This window comes from Chrysoperla carnea, assembly GCF_905475395.1.
Source record: "Chrysoperla carnea chromosome X unlocalized genomic scaffold, inChrCarn1.1 SUPER_X_unloc_168, whole genome shotgun sequence".
NCBI lineage: Eukaryota > Metazoa > Arthropoda > Insecta > Neuroptera > Chrysopidae > Chrysoperla > Chrysoperla carnea.
Genome location: NW_025408120.1, coordinates 1 through 21,834, shown reverse-complemented (window position 1 = coordinate 21,834; position 21,834 = coordinate 1). Strand labels below are relative to the sequence as shown.

General features: G+C 24.0%; 3 non-coding genes across 3 annotated transcripts; all 3 read left to right on the top strand.

The window, feature by feature from the left end:
- The first annotated feature begins 4,140 nt into the window (after positions 1–4,140).
- LOC123303966 lies at positions 4,141–4,259 on the top strand. Its single transcript, XR_006536030.1, has one exon. It is a non-coding gene; the product is annotated as a 5S ribosomal RNA (ribosomal RNA).
- Positions 4,260–10,618: 6,359 nt separating this feature from the next.
- LOC123303965 lies at positions 10,619–10,737 on the top strand. The gene has a single exon (XR_006536029.1). It is a non-coding gene; the product is annotated as a 5S ribosomal RNA (ribosomal RNA).
- A 6,359-nt stretch (positions 10,738–17,096) lies between these two features.
- Positions 17,097–17,215, top strand: LOC123303964. Its single transcript, XR_006536028.1, has one exon. It is a non-coding gene; the product is annotated as a 5S ribosomal RNA (ribosomal RNA).
- The last annotated feature ends 4,619 nt before the right edge of the window (positions 17,216–21,834 follow it).

Below are 21,834 nucleotides of genomic sequence, written 5' to 3'. Positions count from 1 at the left end.
AATTGTTTATTTTATTTTTTTGTATATATAAAAATAATTTACTCTTATTTAAAAAATTTGATGGCTCTCTTAAAAAGAGAGCCGTTTTTATATGTTGATGTATTTTTATGTTATCAATTAAATAATATTTTCGATTTATTTATTTTGAACTTGTATATTTTGTAACAGCTTTAGTACCTTCACTAACAGCGTGCTTTGCCAATTCACCAGGTAATAATAATCGAACTGCGGTTTGAATTTCCCGACTTGTGATTGTTGAACGTTTATTATAATGTGCTAAACGTGATGCTTCAGCAGCAATACGTTCAAAAATATCATTAACAAAACTGTTCATGATACTCAATAGCTTTACTAGAGATACCAGTATCAGGATGCACTTGTTTTAATACTTTGTAAATGTAAATTGCATATGATTCCTTGCGCTTCCTCTTCTTTTTCTTATCACTCTTTGATATATTTTTTTGAGCTTTGCCAGCTTTTTTTGCTGCTTTTCCACTTGTTTTTGGTGGCATTGTTACAAACAATTAATATACACAGATAGTTACAGAACACCAGTCAGTATATGTATGAGCGTGTCGTGTATACAACTAGCGTATTATATACGCGAAGATGGATATAACAATAAAAATGAATACTACTCTCTGATTGGCTAAAAATAATACTATAAGGTGATTGGTTTATTTTTAAAGTTTTATATTTTATAAATATTATAAATTAAAATACCCAAATAACATTTTAAACATTTATGTTACAATCCCCGTAACGTACACATCTGTGTGATTATATTTACAAAAAAAAATATTAATTAAATAAATTTATTCGCTATGTCTGGACGAGGTAAAGGTGGTAAAGTAAAGGGAAAGGCAAAGTCAAGATCAAGCCGAGCAGGATTACAATTTCCTGTTGGAAGAATTCACAGATTATTACGAAAAGGAAATTATGCTGAACGAGTAGGTGCTGGTGCCCCAGTATATTTGGCTGCTGTTATGGAATATTTGGCTGCAGAAGTTCTCGAGTTAGCTGGTAATGCTGCCCGTGATAACAAAAAAACACGTATCATTCCACGTCATTTACAATTGGCAATTCGTAATGATGAAGAATTAAATAAATTATTATCTGGTGTAACAATTGCTCAAGGTGGTGTATTACCAAACATTCAAGCAGTGTTATTACCAAAGAAAACTGAAAAGAAAGCATAAATTAAAAACATTGCATTAATTTTTATAATAATAATACATCGATCATAGGCCTTTTAATAAAAGGCCACAAATTTATTTAAAATAAGAGTAAAAATTATTTTTATAAATAATATATTATAATATTTTTTTAAAGAATCAATTTAAATAATTATAAATTAATGATTCTTTTTTTTTTTTTCTTTTTTTATATGTTATTATGGAAATAATTCATCATATTATGATGACATTTAGGTAACATATTATAAGAATATTCATAAAATATTATCAAAATAATATTGTATTATGATGATATTTAGACAAAATATTATAAGAATATACACAAAATATTATCAAAATAATATCATTAGATAACAAAACTGTTCATGATACTCATACCTTTACTAGAGATAAAAGTATCAGGATGCACTTGTATTAATACATATTATCACAACATCACAAAATATTTTTTAAAAGGAAAAATTTTTTTAAAATTATTATAAAATTTGATTGAATTAAATTTCAATTTATTTTTTTAATAATTAAAGAAAAAAAAAAAACAAAGCATATAAACTTTCTATTGAAAATGTTATTTTAAACTAGATGGCCAAGTGAACTTCGTTACACAAACAATATATGACGTATTCGTTATTTAAATAATCAGTATCCTTTGATATTATATCAATACGTTACTCTCTTCTTTTGATACATATTAATAAAATTTCAATTTATAAGATTTTATGTCAATTATATAAATAATATTATAAATTTTCTAAATACATAAGTTAAGTAACAAAAAATTTGAATAACAAGATAAATTTATATATTATGTTTTAATACTCGATACTATAATATATCGCATCCGTTACCAATTATTCGGTATCCTTTGATTTATACACAGAATGAACTAAAAATATATATCAAATTTATTTTATTTATTTATATATTTAATATTATTATTATTATTTTATATTACAAAGTTTCTTAACGAAGCTTACAATGATTTCTCATATCGTACTTAACAAAATTATTTAGATCATATAAAATTTAAATTGTTAAAAAATTTGTATATTTATTATTATTATTATTTATTTTTATTAAAATTACATAACATAAAATTAATAATATTTTAATAATTATATAAATTAATTCTTATTTAAAATAATCTTATATTAATCTCAACAAATACTCTAATAATATATTTTGTCATAAATTTTTTTATATTTAAAATAAATATTATAATATATAAATACTTATATCAGTATAAAATTTCTTTATATAATTATGAAAAAATTAATTTAATAGTTAATTATTGATATTAATGCATAAATAAAAGTATTTTCTAATGAAATATATTTTGTCAATGTTCGATTAACACATTTCATAATAATACGTTTTCATTATTGACAAAAAAAGTTTTTCTAAAAATGAAATCTTATACTATAATATATATATTTATATATTAAATTTTTTAATTATTTATATACTAATAATTTATAATAAATCGATATTAAATAAAAAATAAAAATATATACTTTTTAAGTTTACCTTAAAAATATTATTGTTTTGTATGATTGAAATAATTAATATTAAACTATGTTTATTAATAATTGTTAATAAAAAAATTAAATATATTTTAATTTATAAAATAAATATTATTATTAAATTTATAATTTATTATTTTATATATTATAGAAATTGAAAAAATAAATCATGTTTACTACGACAGTAAATTAGAAATACTATTTAATTTTTATGTGTTTTCTACATGGTACTTTGACTTACATAGGGACTTATATTATTGTGAATAATGATATAATTGAAAACCTTTATTTTTTATTTGATAGAATTATTATATTTTATCATTTAAATATTTATAATAAATACATTATTTTTATAAAGTAAAAAAATATGGCCGAAGAAAATTCTACAGCTGTTGCAGCAACTGCGGTTACTGCTGCTTCTACAACACCAACAAAAAAAGCAACAGCTTCTGGTGCTAAACGTACAAAACAACATTCAAAACCAACACATCCACGTACATCAGAAATGGTTGTTAACGCAATTAAAAATTTAAAAGAACGTGGTGGTTCATCATTACAAGCAATTAAAAAATATTTAGCTGCAAATTATAAAGTGGATTCTGATAAAATTTCACCATTTATTAAAAAATATTTAAAAGCTGCTGTAACTGAGGGAGCCTTGGTACAAACTAAAGGTAAAGGTGCATCTGGTTCATTCAAATTGGCTGCTTCCGCTTCATCTAATTCTTCAGCTAAATCAAAAGTATCCAAAAAAGAAAGTGGAGCAAAAGGTTCAGCAAAGAGTGCTAAAAGTAAACGGGCACCAAAAGAAAAGAAAGCCACAACTACATCATTGGCAGCCAAAAAGCCTAAAGCAAAAAAAGCGACTCCATCATCATCAACTGCTGCTAAAAAAGTTACTGCAAAATCATCAGCGGCATCAAAAAAAGCACCAGTTAAAGCAAAACCAGCAAAAAGTACAAAATCCGCTGCCAAAAGTAGCCCTGCTCGTAAACCGAAAGCACCAAAAGCTAAGAAAGCTTCTGTTGCCAAATCATCTCCTACAAAAATTAAAAAAGCAGCACCAAAAAAGAAATGATCTGTTACTTTAATAATATATTGAAATATTTCATTATTTTTGCTAAAAAATGAAAATAACATAGGCCTTAATACAGGCCACAAATTAATATTTGATAAGAGTAAATTATTTTTTGTATAAATATTTTATAAAATAATAGTTAAGAAACATTTGCCACAGTCAGTACCACGGATGGGTGGCCACTTGAGAATACTGTGTGCGGTTGCATTTTTATTTAAAATATATGGTATAATAAATAAGTATATATTTAAATTGATTACTTCATTGAAAATTTTAATAATATACTTTAATATTAATGATATTTATGAAAAATATATATTTGTAAAAATTTTCATTTATTACTGGCAACAGCCATACCACGTTGAAAACACCGGTTCTCGTCCGATCACCGAAGTTAAGCAACATTGGGCACAGTCAGTACTTGGATGGGTGACCGCTTGGGAACACTGTGTGCGGTTGCCTTTTTATATTAAAAATATAAATTATTTTTCTTCTTTTCTTTTTTTTTACACACCATATATAAATATATGTTATTTAGAAATGTAAACCTTTTATATTATTCGTCAACAAATAAATATTATTTTTTGTATAAAATTTTATTGCATTTATAACTCATATCATGGTTACTTTAAAGCGAGAAGTTTTTTTAATATTTCAAATGAATATAAAATAATATAAATTTTATGAAATTTATTTATTTTTAGAAATAGCAATCGCTTATAATTATAACAAAATTTTAATAATGTTTAATTTTATTTCAATAATTTATATATATATATATATATATATATATTTTTTAATAAAAATAATATACTCTTATTTAATAATATATGTTGGTCCTATATATAGGACCGAAAATATTTCTTATTTGTTTTTTTTTTTTTTTAATTGTCATTTAAAACGCTTATGCACGTTCTCCACGAATACGTCTTGCCAATTGTATATCCTTAGGCATAATTGTAACACGCTTTGCATGAATTGCGCATAAATTGGTATCTTCAAATAAACCTACTAAATAGGCTTCACTAGCTTCTTGTAATGCCATAACAGCTGAACTTTGGAAACGTAAATCGGTTTTAAAATCTTGTGCAATTTCACGTACTAAACGTTGGAATGGTAATTTACGAATTAACAATTCAGTACTTTTTTGATAACGACGAATTTCTCGTAAAGCTACTGTACCAGGACGATATCTGTGTGGTTTTTTTACTCCACCAGTTGCTGGTGCACTTTTACGTGCAGCTTTCGTTGCTAATTGTTTTCTTGGTGCTTTACCACCAGTTGATTTACGTGCAGTTTGCTTGGTTCTAGCCATTTTCAAATAATAATGTTTTTACAAAAAAACACACAATTTTAAAAATTATATTCGACAATTTGATACTACAAAGTCAAATGTTTAAATGCGAAATAAATGTGTTGTATTTATATTTATATGAAATTTCAAAATTTTTGTTGTCATATCCTATTGGATAGCTATCAGAGTATGGACTAATCAAATTGTATAGGCGTGGCTTAAAAAATCTTTAATGCTTTATATAAAAAGGCACAATTGTACCGGCGCTCACATACATTACAATACTTGTGAGGTTAACACACGTGTTATCCGTTCGTTAAAATATTGTAAATAATTTTTTATTAAAATGACTGGCAGAGGAAAAGGTGGAAAGGGTCTTGGAAAAGGGGGTGCAAAACGTCATAGAAAAGTTTTGCGTGATAATATCCAAGGTATTACAAAACCTGCAATTCGTCGTTTAGCACGACGAGGTGGAGTAAAACGTATCTCTGGTTTAATTTATGAAGAAACACGTGGTGTACTTAAAGTATTCCTTGAAAATGTTATTCGGGATGCTGTTACATATACTGAACACGCAAAACGTAAAACAGTTACAGCTATGGATGTTGTATATGCATTAAAACGACAAGGTCGTACTTTGTATGGTTTTGGAGGTTAAGAAAATATAATAATTTACTTAAAATATTTAGTAAATTTATTAAAGAATATTTAATACATCCGATAAATTTAAACAGGCTTTCCTTTTTGGGAAGCCACTAATTTTATTTATATAAGAGTAAATAAATTTGTTAATAAATATAACATATTATATAATTTGTTTACAACAAATTATTTTGTTTATAACATACATTACCAAATATTTTTATTTATTTTTTTTTTTTTTATTGTAATATATCTGCAATAATAAATTATAATTTGTATATTATCTATTTTATTTTACAATAACTTATTGAATTTTTGAAAAAATTTTATTATAAATTAATATACTATTATATTTTTTATATATACAAGTTAAGAGTAACAAGTATCGATAGGAGATTATCGAATTTATAACTAATAAAACATTTCGCCTTAATCAAAGAAAATAAAGATTTTGCTATACCATTTTTTATACTTTCAATAAATAATTTATTATTAAATTTTTATTATTTCATTTATTTTTTAAAATTATTAAAAATATTTTTCTAATAATTATAAGCGTACATAAACAAGTAGTAAATGTAAAATGAAAATAATAAAGGTAATGTAATGCATTTGCATTACACTGATTTACGATATATATTCCGCGATATCCTTTATTATATTTAAAATTAATAATATTGATATACTAATAATAGATATATTCAAGCTATTAATATATAAAATTTTATATTAAATATGATATTAATAATTGTTTATTTTATTTTTTTGTATATATAAAAATAATTTACTCTTATTTAAAAAATTTGATGGCTCTCTTAAAAAGAGAGCCGTTTTTATATGTTGATGTATTTTTATGTTATCAATTAAATAATATTTTCGATTTATTTATTTTGAACTTGTATATTTTGTAACAGCTTTAGTACCTTCACTAACAGCGTGCTTTGCCAATTCACCAGGTAATAATAATCGAACTGCGGTTTGAATTTCCCGACTTGTGATTGTTGAACGTTTATTATAATGTGCTAAACGTGATGCTTCAGCAGCAATACGTTCAAAAATATCATTAACAAAACTGTTCATGATACTCATAGCTTTACTAGAGATACCAGTATCAGGATGCACTTGTTTTAATACTTTGTAAATGTAAATTGCATATGATTCCTTGCGCTTCCTCTTCTTTTTCTTATCACTCTTTGATATATTTTTTTGAGCTTTGCCAGCTTTTTTTGCTGCTTTTCCACTTGTTTTTGGTGGCATTGTTACAAACAATTAATATACACAGATAGTTACAGAACACCAGTCAGTATATGTATGAGCGTGTCGTGTATACAACTAGCGTATTATATACGCGAAGATGGATATAACAATAAAAATGAATACTACTCTCTGATTGGCTAAAAATAATACTATAAGGTGATTGGTTTATTTTTAAAGTTTTATATTTTATAAATATTATAAATTAAAATACCCAAATAACATTTTAAACATTTATGTTACAATCCCCGTAACGTACACATCTGTGTGATTATATTTACAAAAAAAAATATTAATTAAATAAATTTATTCGCTATGTCTGGACGAGGTAAAGGTGGTAAAGTAAAGGGAAAGGCAAAGTCAAGATCAAGCCGAGCAGGATTACAATTTCCTGTTGGAAGAATTCACAGATTATTACGAAAAGGAAATTATGCTGAACGAGTAGGTGCTGGTGCCCCAGTATATTTGGCTGCTGTTATGGAATATTTGGCTGCAGAAGTTCTCGAGTTAGCTGGTAATGCTGCCCGTGATAACAAAAAAACACGTATCATTCCACGTCATTTACAATTGGCAATTCGTAATGATGAAGAATTAAATAAATTATTATCTGGTGTAACAATTGCTCAAGGTGGTGTATTACCAAACATTCAAGCAGTGTTATTACCAAAGAAAACTGAAAAGAAAGCATAAATTAAAAACATTGCATTAATTTTTATAATAATAATACATCGATCATAGGCCTTTTAATAAAAGGCCACAAATTTATTTAAAATAAGAGTAAAAATTATTTTTATAAATAATATATTATAATATTTTTTTAAAGAATCAATTTAAATAATTATAAATTAATGATTCTTTTTTTTTTTTTCTTTTTTTATATGTTATTATGGAAATAATTCATCATATTATGATGACATTTAGGTAACATATTATAAGAATATTCATAAAATATTATCAAAATAATATTGTATTATGATGATATTTAGACAAAATATTATAAGAATATACACAAAATATTATCAAAATAATATCATTAGATAACAAAACTGTTCATGATACTCATACCTTTACTAGAGATAAAAGTATCAGGATGCACTTGTATTAATACATATTATCACAACATCACAAAATATTTTTTAAAAGGAAAAATTTTTTTAAAATTATTATAAAATTTGATTGAATTAAATTTCAATTTATTTTTTTAATAATTAAAGAAAAAAAAAAAACAAAGCATATAAACTTTCTATTGAAAATGTTATTTTAAACTAGATGGCCAAGTGAACTTCGTTACACAAACAATATATGACGTATTCGTTATTTAAATAATCAGTATCCTTTGATATTATATCAATACGTTACTCTCTTCTTTTGATACATATTAATAAAATTTCAATTTATAAGATTTTATGTCAATTATATAAATAATATTATAAATTTTCTAAATACATAAGTTAAGTAACAAAAAATTTGAATAACAAGATAAATTTATATATTATGTTTTAATACTCGATACTATAATATATCGCATCCGTTACCAATTATTCGGTATCCTTTGATTTATACACAGAATGAACTAAAAATATATATCAAATTTATTTTATTTATTTATATATTTAATATTATTATTATTATTTTATATTACAAAGTTTCTTAACGAAGCTTACAATGATTTCTCATATCGTACTTAACAAAATTATTTAGATCATATAAAATTTAAATTGTTAAAAAATTTGTATATTTATTATTATTATTATTTATTTTTATTAAAATTACATAACATAAAATTAATAATATTTTAATAATTATATAAATTAATTCTTATTTAAAATAATCTTATATTAATCTCAACAAATACTCTAATAATATATTTTGTCATAAATTTTTTTATATTTAAAATAAATATTATAATATATAAATACTTATATCAGTATAAAATTTCTTTATATAATTATGAAAAAATTAATTTAATAGTTAATTATTGATATTAATGCATAAATAAAAGTATTTTCTAATGAAATATATTTTGTCAATGTTCGATTAACACATTTCATAATAATACGTTTTCATTATTGACAAAAAAAGTTTTTCTAAAAATGAAATCTTATACTATAATATATATATTTATATATTAAATTTTTTAATTATTTATATACTAATAATTTATAATAAATCGATATTAAATAAAAAATAAAAATATATACTTTTTAAGTTTACCTTAAAAATATTATTGTTTTGTATGATTGAAATAATTAATATTAAACTATGTTTATTAATAATTGTTAATAAAAAAATTAAATATATTTTAATTTATAAAATAAATATTATTATTAAATTTATAATTTATTATTTTATATATTATAGAAATTGAAAAAATAAATCATGTTTACTACGACAGTAAATTAGAAATACTATTTAATTTTTATGTGTTTTCTACATGGTACTTTGACTTACATAGGGACTTATATTATTGTGAATAATGATATAATTGAAAACCTTTATTTTTTATTTGATAGAATTATTATATTTTATCATTTAAATATTTATAATAAATACATTATTTTTATAAAGTAAAAAAATATGGCCGAAGAAAATTCTACAGCTGTTGCAGCAACTGCGGTTACTGCTGCTTCTACAACACCAACAAAAAAAGCAACAGCTTCTGGTGCTAAACGTACAAAACAACATTCAAAACCAACACATCCACGTACATCAGAAATGGTTGTTAACGCAATTAAAAATTTAAAAGAACGTGGTGGTTCATCATTACAAGCAATTAAAAAATATTTAGCTGCAAATTATAAAGTGGATTCTGATAAAATTTCACCATTTATTAAAAAATATTTAAAAGCTGCTGTAACTGAGGGAGCCTTGGTACAAACTAAAGGTAAAGGTGCATCTGGTTCATTCAAATTGGCTGCTTCCGCTTCATCTAATTCTTCAGCTAAATCAAAAGTATCCAAAAAAGAAAGTGGAGCAAAAGGTTCAGCAAAGAGTGCTAAAAGTAAACGGGCACCAAAAGAAAAGAAAGCCACAACTACATCATTGGCAGCCAAAAAGCCTAAAGCAAAAAAAGCGACTCCATCATCATCAACTGCTGCTAAAAAAGTTACTGCAAAATCATCAGCGGCATCAAAAAAAGCACCAGTTAAAGCAAAACCAGCAAAAAGTACAAAATCCGCTGCCAAAAGTAGCCCTGCTCGTAAACCGAAAGCACCAAAAGCTAAGAAAGCTTCTGTTGCCAAATCATCTCCTACAAAAATTAAAAAAGCAGCACCAAAAAAGAAATGATCTGTTACTTTAATAATATATTGAAATATTTCATTATTTTTGCTAAAAAATGAAAATAACATAGGCCTTAATACAGGCCACAAATTAATATTTGATAAGAGTAAATTATTTTTTGTATAAATATTTTATAAAATAATAGTTAAGAAACATTTGCCACAGTCAGTACCACGGATGGGTGGCCACTTGAGAATACTGTGTGCGGTTGCATTTTTATTTAAAATATATGGTATAATAAATAAGTATATATTTAAATTGATTACTTCATTGAAAATTTTAATAATATACTTTAATATTAATGATATTTATGAAAAATATATATTTGTAAAAATTTTCATTTATTACTGGCAACAGCCATACCACGTTGAAAACACCGGTTCTCGTCCGATCACCGAAGTTAAGCAACATTGGGCACAGTCAGTACTTGGATGGGTGACCGCTTGGGAACACTGTGTGCGGTTGCCTTTTTATATTAAAAATATAAATTATTTTTCTTCTTTTCTTTTTTTTTACACACCATATATAAATATATGTTATTTAGAAATGTAAACCTTTTATATTATTCGTCAACAAATAAATATTATTTTTTGTATAAAATTTTATTGCATTTATAACTCATATCATGGTTACTTTAAAGCGAGAAGTTTTTTTAATATTTCAAATGAATATAAAATAATATAAATTTTATGAAATTTATTTATTTTTAGAAATAGCAATCGCTTATAATTATAACAAAATTTTAATAATGTTTAATTTTATTTCAATAATTTATATATATATATATATATATATATATTTTTTAATAAAAATAATATACTCTTATTTAATAATATATGTTGGTCCTATATATAGGACCGAAAATATTTCTTATTTGTTTTTTTTTTTTTTAAATTGTCATTTAAAACGCTTATGCACGTTCTCCACGAATACGTCTTGCCAATTGTATATCCTTAGGCATAATTGTAACACGCTTTGCATGAATTGCGCATAAATTGGTATCTTCAAATAAACCTACTAAATAGGCTTCACTAGCTTCTTGTAATGCCATAACAGCTGAACTTTGGAAACGTAAATCGGTTTTAAAATCTTGTGCAATTTCACGTACTAAACGTTGGAATGGTAATTTACGAATTAACAATTCAGTACTTTTTTGATAACGACGAATTTCTCGTAAAGCTACTGTACCAGGACGATATCTGTGTGGTTTTTTTACTCCACCAGTTGCTGGTGCACTTTTACGTGCAGCTTTCGTTGCTAATTGTTTTCTTGGTGCTTTACCACCAGTTGATTTACGTGCAGTTTGCTTGGTTCTAGCCATTTTCAAATAATAATGTTTTTACAAAAAAACACACAATTTTAAAAATTATATTCGACAATTTGATACTACAAAGTCAAATGTTTAAATGCGAAATAAATGTGTTGTATTTATATTTATATGAAATTTCAAAATTTTTGTTGTCATATCCTATTGGATAGCTATCAGAGTATGGACTAATCAAATTGTATAGGCGTGGCTTAAAAAATCTTTAATGCTTTATATAAAAAGGCACAATTGTACCGGCGCTCACATACATTACAATACTTGTGAGGTTAACACACGTGTTATCCGTTCGTTAAAATATTGTAAATAATTTTTTATTAAAATGACTGGCAGAGGAAAAGGTGGAAAGGGTCTTGGAAAAGGGGGTGCAAAACGTCATAGAAAAGTTTTGCGTGATAATATCCAAGGTATTACAAAACCTGCAATTCGTCGTTTAGCACGACGAGGTGGAGTAAAACGTATCTCTGGTTTAATTTATGAAGAAACACGTGGTGTACTTAAAGTATTCCTTGAAAATGTTATTCGGGATGCTGTTACATATACTGAACACGCAAAACGTAAAACAGTTACAGCTATGGATGTTGTATATGCATTAAAACGACAAGGTCGTACTTTGTATGGTTTTGGAGGTTAAGAAAATATAATAATTTACTTAAAATATTTAGTAAATTTATTAAAGAATATTTAATACATCCGATAAATTTAAACAGGCTTTCCTTTTTGGGAAGCCACTAATTTTATTTATATAAGAGTAAATAAATTTGTTAATAAATATAACATATTATATAATTTGTTTACAACAAATTATTTTGTTTATAACATACATTACCAAATATTTTTATTTATTTTTTTTTTTTTTATTGTAATATATCTGCAATAATAAATTATAATTTGTATATTATCTATTTTATTTTACAATAACTTATTGAATTTTTGAAAAAATTTTATTATAAATTAATATACTATTATATTTTTTATATATACAAGTTAAGAGTAACAAGTATCGATAGGAGATTATCGAATTTATAACTAATAAAACATTTCGCCTTAATCAAAGAAAATAAAGATTTTGCTATACCATTTTTTATACTTTCAATAAATAATTTATTATTAAATTTTTATTATTTCATTTATTTTTTAAAATTATTAAAAATATTTTTCTAATAATTATAAGCGTACATAAACAAGTAGTAAATGTAAAATGAAAATAATAAAGGTAATGTAATGCATTTGCATTACACTGATTTACGATATATATTCCGCGATATCCTTTATTATATTTAAAATTAATAATATTGATATACTAATAATAGATATATTCAAGCTATTAATATATAAAATTTTATATTAAATATGATATTAATAATTGTTTATTTTATTTTTTTGTATATATAAAAATAATTTACTCTTATTTAAAAAATTTGATGGCTCTCTTAAAAAGAGAGCCGTTTTTATATGTTGATGTATTTTTATGTTATCAATTAAATAATATTTTCGATTTATTTATTTTGAACTTGTATATTTTGTAACAGCTTTAGTACCTTCACTAACAGCGTGCTTTGCCAATTCACCAGGTAATAATAATCGAACTGCGGTTTGAATTTCCCGACTTGTGATTGTTGAACGTTTATTATAATGTGCTAAACGTGATGCTTCAGCAGCAATACGTTCAAAAATATCATTAACAAAACTGTTCATGATACTCATAGCTTTACTAGAGATACCAGTATCAGGATGCACTTGTTTTAATACTTTGTAAATGTAAATTGCATATGATTCCTTGCGCTTCCTCTTCTTTTTCTTATCACTCTTTGATATATTTTTTTGAGCTTTGCCAGCTTTTTTTGCTGCTTTTCCACTTGTTTTTGGTGGCATTGTTACAAAAAATTAATATACACAGATAGTTACAGAACACCAGTCAGTATATGTATGAGCGTGTCGTGTATACAACTAGCGTATTATATACGCGAAGATGGATATAACAATAAAAATGAATACTACTCTCTGATTGGCTAAAAATAATACTATAAGGTGATTGGTTTATTTTTAAAGTTTTATATTTTATAAATATTATAAATTAAAATACCCAAATAACATTTTAAACATTTATGTTACAATCCCCGTAACGTACACATCTGTGTGATTATATTTACAAAAAAAAATATTAATTAAATAAATTTATTCGCTATGTCTGGACGAGGTAAAGGTGGTAAAGTAAAGGGAAAGGCAAAGTCAAGATCAAGCCGAGCAGGATTACAATTTCCTGTTGGAAGAATTCACAGATTATTACGAAAAGGAAATTATGCTGAACGAGTAGGTGCTGGTGCCCCAGTATATTTGGCTGCTGTTATGGAATATTTGGCTGCAGAAGTTCTCGAGTTAGCTGGTAATGCTGCCCGTGATAACAAAAAAACACGTATCATTCCACGTCATTTACAATTGGCAATTCGTAATGATGAAGAATTAAATAAATTATTATCTGGTGTAACAATTGCTCAAGGTGGTGTATTACCAAACATTCAAGCAGTGTTATTACCAAAGAAAACTGAAAAGAAAGCATAAATTAAAAACATTGCATTAATTTTTATAATAATAATACATCGATCATAGGCCTTTTAATAAAAGGCCACAAATTTATTTAAAATAAGAGTAAAAATTATTTTTATAAATAATATATTATAATATTTTTTTAAAGAATCAATTTAAATAATTATAAATTAATGATTCTTTTTTTTTTTTTCTTTTTTTATATGTTATTATGGAAATAATTCATCATATTATGATGACATTTAGGTAACATATTATAAGAATATTCATAAAATATTATCAAAATAATATTGTATTATGATGATATTTAGACAAAATATTATAAGAATATACACAAAATATTATCAAAATAATATCATTAGATAACAAAACTGTTCATGATACTCATACCTTTACTAGAGATAAAAGTATCAGGATGCACTTGTATTAATACATATTATCACAACATCACAAAATATTTTTTAAAAGGAAAAATTTTTTTAAAATTATTATAAAATTTGATTGAATTAAATTTCAATTTATTTTTTTAATAATTAAAGAAAAAAAAAAAACAAAGCATATAAACTTTCTATTGAAAATGTTATTTTAAACTAGATGGCCAAGTGAACTTCGTTACACAAACAATATATGACGTATTCGTTATTTAAATAATCAGTATCCTTTGATATTATATCAATACGTTACTCTCTTCTTTTGATACATATTAATAAAATTTCAATTTATAAGATTTTATGTCAATTATATAAATAATATTATAAATTTTCTAAATACATAAGTTAAGTAACAAAAAATTTGAATAACAAGATAAATTTATATATTATGTTTTAATACTCGATACTATAATATATCGCATCCGTTACCAATTATTCGGTATCCTTTGATTTATACACAGAATGAACTAAAAATATATATCAAATTTATTTTATTTATTTATATATTTAATATTATTATTATTATTTTATATTACAAAGTTTCTTAACGAAGCTTACAATGATTTCTCATATCGTACTTAACAAAATTATTTAGATCATATAAAATTTAAATTGTTAAAAAATTTGTATATTTATTATTATTATTATTTATTTTTATTAAAATTACATAACATAAAATTAATAATATTTTAATAATTATATAAATTAATTCTTATTTAAAATAATCTTATATTAATCTCAACAAATACTCTAATAATATATTTTGTCATAAATTTTTTTATATTTAAAATAAATATTATAATATATAAATACTTATATCAGTATAAAATTTCTTTATATAATTATGAAAAAATTAATTTAATAGTTAATTATTGATATTAATGCATAAATAAAAGTATTTTCTAATGAAATATATTTTGTCAATGTTCGATTAACACATTTCATAATAATACGTTTTCATTATTGACAAAAAAAGTTTTTCTAAAAATGAAATCTTATACTATAATATATATATTTATATATTAAATTTTTTAATTATTTATATACTAATAATTTATAATAAATCGATATTAAATAAAAAATAAAAATATATACTTTTTAAGTTTACCTTAAAAATATTATTGTTTTGTATGATTGAAATAATTAATATTAAACTATGTTTATTAATAATTGTTAATAAAAAAATTAAATATATTTTAATTTATAAAATAAATATTATTATTAAATTTATAATTTATTATTTTATATATTATAGAAATTGAAAAAATAAATCATGTTTACTACGACAGTAAATTAGAAATACTATTTAATTTTTATGTGTTTTCTACATGGTACTTTGACTTACATAGGGACTTATATTATTGTGAATAATGATATAATTGAAAACCTTTATTTTTTATTTGATAGAATTATTATATTTTATCATTTAAATATTTATAATAAATACATTATTTTTATAAAGTAAAAAAATATGGCCGAAGAAAATTCTACAGCTGTTGCAGCAACTGCGGTTACTGCTGCTTCTACAACACCAACAAAAAAAGCAACAGCTTCTGGTGCTAAACGTACAAAACAACATTCAAAACCAACACATCCACGTACATCAGAAATGGTTGTTAACGCAATTAAAAATTTAAAAGAACGTGGTGGTTCATCATTACAAGCAATTAAAAAATATTTAGCTGCAAATTATAAAGTGGATTCTGATAAAATTTCACCATTTATTAAAAAATATTTAAAAGCTGCTGTAACTGAGGGAGCCTTGGTACAAACTAAAGGTAAAGGTGCATCTGGTTCATTCAAATTGGCTGCTTCCGCTTCATCTAATTCTTCAGCTAAATCAAAAGTATCCAAAAAAGAAAGTGGAGCAAAAGGTTCAGCAAAGAGTGCTAAAAGTAAACGGGCACCAAAAGAAAAGAAAGCCACAACTACATCATTGGCAGCCAAAAAGCCTAAAGCAAAAAAAGCGACTCCATCATCATCAACTGCTGCTAAAAAAGTTACTGCAAAATCATCAGCGGCATCAAAAAAAGCACCAGTTAAAGCAAAACCAGCAAAAAGTACAAAATCCGCTGCCAAAAGTAGCCCTGCTCGTAAACCGAAAGCACCAAAAGCTAAGAAAGCTTCTGTTGCCAAATCATCTCCTACAAAAATTAAAAAAGCAGCACCAAAAAAGAAATGATCTGTTACTTTAATAATATATTGAAATATTTCATTATTTTTGCTAAAAAATGAAAATAACATAGGCCTTAATACAGGCCACAAATTAATATTTGATAAGAGTAAATTATTTTTTGTATAAATATTTTATAAAATAATAGTTAAGAAACATTTGCCACAGTCAGTACCACGGATGGGTGGCCACTTGAGAATACTGTGTGCGGTTGCATTTTTATTTAAAATATATGGTATAATAAATAAGTATATATTTAAATTGATTACTTCATTGAAAATTTTAATAATATACTTTAATATTAATGATATTTATGAAAAATATATATTTGTAAAAATTTTCATTTATTACTGGCAACAGCCATACCACGTTGAAAACACCGGTTCTCGTCCGATCACCGAAGTTAAGCAACATTGGGCACAGTCAGTACTTGGATGGGTGACCGCTTGGGAACACTGTGTGCGGTTGCCTTTTTATATTAAAAATATAAATTATTTTTCTTCTTTTCTTTTTTTTTACACACCATATATAAATATATGTTATTTAGAAATGTAAACCTTTTATATTATTCGTCAACAAATAAATATTATTTTTTGTATAAAATTTTATTGCATTTATAACTCATATCATGGTTACTTTAAAGCGAGAAGTTTTTTTAATATTTCAAATGAATATAAAATAATATAAATTTTATGAAATTTATTTATTTTTAGAAATAGCAATCGCTTATAATTATAACAAAATTTTAATAATGTTTAATTTTATTTCAATAATTTATATATATATATATATATATATATATTTTTTAATAAAAATAATATACTCTTATTTAATAATATATGTTGGTCCTATATATAGGACCGAAAATATTTCTTATTTGTTTTTTTTTTTTTTAAATTGTCATTTAAAACGCTTATGCACGTTCTCCACGAATACGTCTTGCCAATTGTATATCCTTAGGCATAATTGTAACACGCTTTGCATGAATTGCGCATAAATTGGTATCTTCAAATAAACCTACTAAATAGGCTTCACTAGCTTCTTGTAATGCCATAACAGCTGAACTTTGGAAACGTAAATCGGTTTTAAAATCTTGTGCAATTTCACGTACTAAACGTTGGAATGGTAATTTACGAATTAACAATTCAGTACTTTTTTGATAACGACGAATTTCTCGTAAAGCTACTGTACCAGGACGATATCTGTGTGGTTTTTTTACTCCACCAGTTGCTGGTGCACTTTTACGTGCAGCTTTCGTTGCTAATTGTTTTCTTGGTGCTTTACCACCAGTTGATTTACGTGCAGTTTGCTTGGTTCTAGCCATTTTCAAATAATAATGTTTTTACAAAAAAACACACAATTTTAAAAATTATATTCGACAATTTGATACTACAAAGTCAAATGTTTAAATGCGAAATAAATGTGTTGTATTTATATTTATATGAAATTTCAAAATTTTTGTTGTCATATCCTATTGGATAGCTATCAGAGTATGGACTAATCAAATTGTATAGGCGTGGCTTAAAAAATCTTTAATGCTTTATATAAAAAGGCACAATTGTACCGGCGCTCACATACATTACAATACTTGTGAGGTTAACACACGTGTTATCCGTTCGTTAAAATATTGTAAATAATTTTTTATTAAAATGACTGGCAGAGGAAAAGGTGGAAAGGGTCTTGGAAAAGGGGGTGCAAAACGTCATAGAAAAGTTTTGCGTGATAATATCCAAGGTATTACAAAACCTGCAATTCGTCGTTTAGCACGACGAGGTGGAGTAAAACGTATCTCTGGTTTAATTTATGAAGAAACACGTGGTGTACTTAAAGTATTCCTTGAAAATGTTATTCGGGATGCTGTTACATATACTGAACACGCAAAACGTAAAACAGTTACAGCTATGGATGTTGTATATGCATTAAAACGACAAGGTCGTACTTTGTATGGTTTTGGAGGTTAAGAAAATATAATAATTTACTTAAAATATTTAGTAAATTTATTAAAGAATATTTAATACATCCGATAAATTTAAACAGGCTTTCCTTTTTGGGAAGCCACTAATTTTATTTATATAAGAGTAAATAAATTTGTTAATAAATATAACATATTATATAATTTGTTTACAACAAATTATTTTGTTTATAACATACATTACCAAATATTTTTATTTATTTTTTTTTTTTTTATTGTAATATATCTGCAATAATAAATTATAATTTGTATATTATCTATTTTATTTTACAATAACTTATTGAATTTTTGAAAAAATTTTATTATAAATTAATATACTATTATATTTTTTATATATACAAGTTAAGAGTAACAAGTATCGATAGGAGATTATCGAATTTATAACTAATAAAACATTTCGCCTTAATCAAAGAAAATAAAGATTTTGCTATACCATTTTTTATACTTTCAATAAATAATTTATTATTAAATTTTTATTATTTCATTTATTTTTTAAAATTATTAAAAATATTTTTCTAATAATTATAAGCGTACATAAACAAGTAGTAAATGTAAAATGAAAATAATAAAGGTAATGTAATGCATTTGCATTACACTGATTTACGATATATATTCCGCGATATCCTTTATTATATTTAAAATTAATAATATTGATATACTAATAATAGATATATTCAAGCTATTAATATATAAAATTTTATATTAAATATGATATTAATAATTGTTTATTTTATTTTTTTGTATATATAAAAATAATTTACTCTTATTTAAAAAATTTGATGGCTCTCTTAAAAAGAGAGCCGTTTTTATATGTTGATGTATTTTTATGTTATCAATTAAATAATATTTTCGATTTATTTATTTTGAACTTGTATATTTTGTAACAGCTTTAGTACCTTCACTAACAGCGTGCTTTGCCAATTCACCAGGTAATAATAATCGAACTGCGGTTTGAATTTCCCGACTTGTGATTGTTGAACGTTTATTATAATGTGCTAAACGTGATGCTTCAGCAGCAATACGTTCAAAAATATCATTAACAAAACTGTTCATGATACTCATAGCTTTACTAGAGATACCAGTATCAGGATGCACTTGTTTTAATACTTTGTAAATGTAAATTGCATATGATTCCTTGCGCTTCCTCTTCTTTTTCTTATCACTCTTTGATATATTTTTTTGAGCTTTGCCAGCTTTTTTTGCTGCTTTTCCACTTGTTTTTGGTGGCATTGTTACAAACAATTAATATACACAGATAGTTACAGAACACCAGTCAGTATATGTATGAGCGTGTCGTGTATACAACTAGCGTATTATATACGCGAAGATGGATATAACAATAAAAATGAATACTACTCTCTGATTGGCTAAAAATAATACTATAAGGTGATTGGTTTATTTTTAAAGTTTTATATTTTATAAATATTATAAATTAAAATACCCAAATAACATTTTAAACATTTATGTTACAATCCCCGTAACGTACACATCTGTGTGATTATATTTACAAAAAAAAATATTAATTAAATAAATTTATTCGCTATGTCTGGACGAGGTAAAGGTGGTAAAGTAAAGGGAAAGGCAAAGTCAAGATCAAGCCGAGCAGGATTACAATTTCCTGTTGGAAGAATTCACAGATTATTACGAAAAGGAAATTATGCTGAACGAGTAGGTGCTGGTGCCCCAGTATATTTGGCTGCTGTTATGGAATATTTGGCTGCAGAAGTTCTCGAGTTAGCTGGTAATGCTGCCCGTGATAACAAAAAAACACGTATCATTCCACGTCATTTACAATTGGCAATTCGTAATGATGAAGAATTAAATAAATTATTATCTGGTGTAACAATTGCTCAAGGTGGTGTATTACCAAACATTCAAGCAGTGTTATTACCAAAGAAAACTGAAAAGAAAGCATAAATTAAAAACATTGCATTAATTTTTATAATAATAATACATCGATCATAGGCCTTTTAATAAAAGGCCACAAATTTATTTAAAATAAGAGTAAAAATTATTTTTATAAATAATATATTATAATATTTTTTTAAAGAATCAATTTAAATAATTATAAATTAATGATTCTTTTTTTTTTTTTCTTTTTTTATATGTTATTATGGAAATAATTCATCATATTATGATGACATTTAGGTAACATATTATAAGAATATTCATAAAATATTATCAAAATAATATTGTATTATGATGATATTTAGACAAAATATTATAAGAATATACACAAAATATTATCAAAATAATATCATTAGATAACAAAACTGTTCATGATACTCATACCTTTACTAGAGATAAAAGTATCAGGATGCACTTGTATTAATACATATTATCACAACATCACAAAATATTTTTTAAAAGGAAAAATTTTTTTAAAATTATTATAAAATTTGATTGAATTAAATTTCAATTTATTTTTTTAATAATTAAAGAAAAAAAAAAAACAAAGCATATAAACTTTCTATTGAAAATGTTATTTTAAACTAGATGGCCAAGTGAACTTCGTTACACAAACAATATATGACGTATTCGTTATTTAAATAATCAGTATCCTTTGATATTATATCAATACGTTACTCTCTTCTTTTGATACATATTAATAAAATTTCAATTTATAAGATTTTATGTCAATTATATAAATAATATTATAAATTTTCTAAATACATAAGTTAAGTAACAAAAAATTTGAATAACAAGATAAATTTATATATTATGTTTTAATACTCGATACTATAATATATCGCATCCGTTACCAATTATTCGGTATCCTTTGATTTATACACAGAATGAACTAAAAATATATATCAAATTTATTTTATTTATTTATATATTTAATATTATTATTATTATTTTATATTACAAAGTTTCTTAACGAAGCTTACAATGATTTCTCATATCGTACTTAACAAAATTATTTAGATCATATAAAATTTAAATTGTTAAAAAATTTGTATATTTATTATTATTATTATTTATTTTTATTAAAATTACATAACATAAAATTAATAATATTTTAATAATTATATAAATTAATTCTTATTTAAAATAATCTTATATTAATCTCAACAAATACTCTAATAATATATTTTGTCATAAATTTTTTTATATT